We start from the raw sequence: 3,095 nt of genomic DNA, 5'->3' as shown, positions 1-3,095 counted from the left end.
TCAAAATTGAAACGATTATCTTTTTTAAACTTCCACAAACGTGCTGCATTTATTGGACGTTTGTCAAAAACACTTTGCAAGGAAGTACTCAGTCCACGCCTTCCTTTCCCGTAACACATTTGTAAGTCTCCTCGTTGCCTGTTCAAACGTAAAAACCGACGTGACATGGAGAACTGCAAGTGGTGTCGCGACGCCCAGCGCGAGTGTAAATAGCTACGGCGCTCCCGTGACGTCCCGTTGTCGCGCGACAGCTCGGGAACGGCGAGTAAATGCTGTGAGGAAATACGCAGACTGTAAACAACATTGCGCACACAGAAAATTAAAAAAAAAAATAATTAGTCTTTGAGATCGTTCAGGGCCAATAAATCGGTATCGTCGATCAACATTTCGATTAATTGACGCAGCCTTAGAGCAAAAGATGTCGCAAAAACAAAGCGAGCTGGGCGAGAAGGTGGACAGCAATAACGCAATTAAACAACAAAGTATCTTGACAGGAATTTTACTGCCCAAAGTCCAAGGCAGCGCTGGGGGAGAGCGTGAGGTTAAAAGGGTGAGGCCGAGGGGTGTGTACCTGGTCTCGCTACGTGGGGGAGGAGCGTCACTGCACGAAGGACCCAAAGGGAAGCGTCGGACACCTGGAGCCCCCTTAACCTCCGCACCGCCGTGGCTTGATCTTATACCGCGGGCGTTTTTTAACAACCTGCGTTGTTAAAACAGAACCGCTTTGGCCGCAGCCTCATAACCTCCTGCCGGAAGCAGGGTATCCACCCACGCTCGAGGGTCCTCCTGGTTCTCCCAGATACCTCTCGTGTTCTTAGCAGCGAAGGAGCTGGGTATCATCCAGGCCCTCCAACGGCCCTCTTAAAGTAATTTTATTCAATCGATATGGACGCAGATCGTCGAATTCCACAATAGATTTCCTTTGATGCACGGACAGCGTTTGCGGGCGGGAATTGAATCCGCTCTCCCCCGGGGTTTCCTGGGTCCTTGTAGAGGCGCTTCCCCTTATTTGTAACCTTGAGTATCGAGCCATCGTGAACGCTTAATTCCAACTGCTAGAGGACGGTCTTCTTGTCAGTCCGTGCGATGTGGCCACGCATGACAAATCCTCTCCTCTGAGGAGCAATCTGCTTTTGCCTTTTGCGATTTTCTGTATTGCTTCCAAGAATCCCATCCGTGTACAGAGGGTTCGCAAGTTTTACCATGGTATGAACAGTGAGACTCACAAAAGTGCGATCTCATACCAGATTCCCCTTTCCTGCTGCCTGAACACTGGGTAGCATACACTCCCTTAACAAAGAGGGTCAAAAAAGTCATGTTCCACGCCAGATCCACATATTTCTTCTCATTCCCCGGGTATCCTGACAGTACAAGTTGGTGAAAGTTTGGGCACGAGTAAATTCCCACAACGGTAGTTTTATCCAGCCGACCTGGAGCTTTATTTTATTTAATCCAGATCAAATCTAAAAAAGAAAAAGAAAAACGACAAAACAAATAGGTGAAAAACAGGTGCGTAAAATTACAATCTCTCTCTTTATTTCTTCTTATTCACACTCTTCCTTATGCACATGGTTTATAATCAGGTTTGGCTATAGGAGGCCAAGCTGGAGGAATGCAGTGACTTTTTTTTTTTTAATAGATGTGTTAAAACAGATTGGATAAAAAACAGATGCAAGAGCTGTCATGGCTGCTAAAGAAATGCAACTTGAACTTTAATCCACAATCTGACACGCATAATCACACACCAAGAACACCAAAAGAGGTGTAATCTGTAAAAGTTACACACAATGGTCAGGCAACGTGAGCTAGAAACTTCTACCGAGTGCTGGCAAAAGAGTATACAAATACTCTCCTCGACAGATTAAACAATGTCGCGTTACAGATTCCTTGTCGCAAGGTGAAGAAGTAGAAGAAGAAGAAAAAAAAAACAACCTTCAAAGATTTAATTCTGGCAGCACGTAATTTACCAAAATGATCACCGTAACATTCAGACCCAAATAATCGTGATTATGATGAGCAGACCTATTTTGGGACTAAAACGACTGCATTTTCCGTGATATCGTTACCAGAAAGTGGAGTGGAATCTGCCTGATAGGGTTTTTTTACGATTGTGGTCTTTTAATCTTTGAGGGCAGGTCAGAAACATCTAGAGTGTGTCCGTTTGGGGCCGTGTTGCTGTTGGTCTCCATAATAAGAGAGCTTGGATAATCAGAAAGTCATGCTGACAGTGTGTGGTAGGCAGTCTGCTGTAGGCTTCCCACAGGTTATGTAACTCTAGCCTAATGACCTTAGGGGATGTGGCTGGCTGTCTTGTGAGCAGCAAAGCACTAGTGAGGAGATTTTGGGATATTTTATTGGTAATTTACATGAGAATCAACAAGGTACGGACAGAATATTCTCCATGCAGCTGTTATGACCTTTGTGCTAACTGCGAGGCCCCAGAGAGGAAATAAAACCATATAAACAAACTTCCATGTTGCATTGTTTCTGCTGCTTTTGGCACCTCGGGGTTGGTTTATAGTTTGAGAAGATTGTGTCTCTATTACTGCTGCTTAGCTGTAACAAATGTCTGTGAAATGACAGCACTTTTCGTACTTGCGTTGCGATTTTTAAGACACTGTCGAGCATGGAAAATAGTTTTCATTGTGTGGTCCTAAAGTGCAACGTACAGTCATCTGGGTAGTTTGTCGTGAAGGTTTTTTTTGTTTTTTTGTTTTGCACATTGCGTGTTGAGGCTTATCAAGATGAAGTGCGGTCTAATAGTTTGTGCACACGTTATGCAGCTGAAGTGGCTACAGAGATGTCACCCTGCTCCCCAGCAGTTTCACAGTGAATAATCAGGAAGCGACACCTTGATACTGCAAGCCACAACTGTGACTGCGTCTGTGGTCGGTGGGCCAAAAGTGAAACCCAGAGCTGTTTAGAGACTCGCTGTCCTGCGACGGTTCTCACAGCCGAGGAAGGCCGGCTGTTTTCCATTAGGAACATTTCAACCTATTGCTCCCGGCCTCATGACATCACCTGGGTTTTTGCCGTTCACTTCAAAGGAGGAGGTTGTGTCGAAAGCACAAGTGTGCGTGCGTGTGTGTGTGTGT

At 45.4% G+C, this 3,095-nt stretch overlaps 1 protein-coding gene across 1 annotated transcript in view; it reads left to right on the top strand.

Annotated features, from left to right (window-relative positions):
• kat6b (K(lysine) acetyltransferase 6B) overlaps positions 1 to 3,095 on the top strand; it is a gene marked incomplete in the record, with an annotated part of 21,870 nt that overhangs the window by 231 nt on the left and 18,544 nt on the right.

Source organism: Morone saxatilis, unplaced genomic scaffold, assembly GCF_004916995.1.
Source record: "Morone saxatilis isolate NCDOM2014 unplaced genomic scaffold, NCSU_SB_2.0 Contig1, whole genome shotgun sequence".
In the NCBI taxonomy this organism is placed as follows: Eukaryota; Metazoa; Chordata; class Actinopteri; family Moronidae; genus Morone; species Morone saxatilis.
The sequence above is the reverse complement of the archived record's forward strand: the minus strand, read 5'-3'. Positions and strand labels throughout refer to the sequence as shown.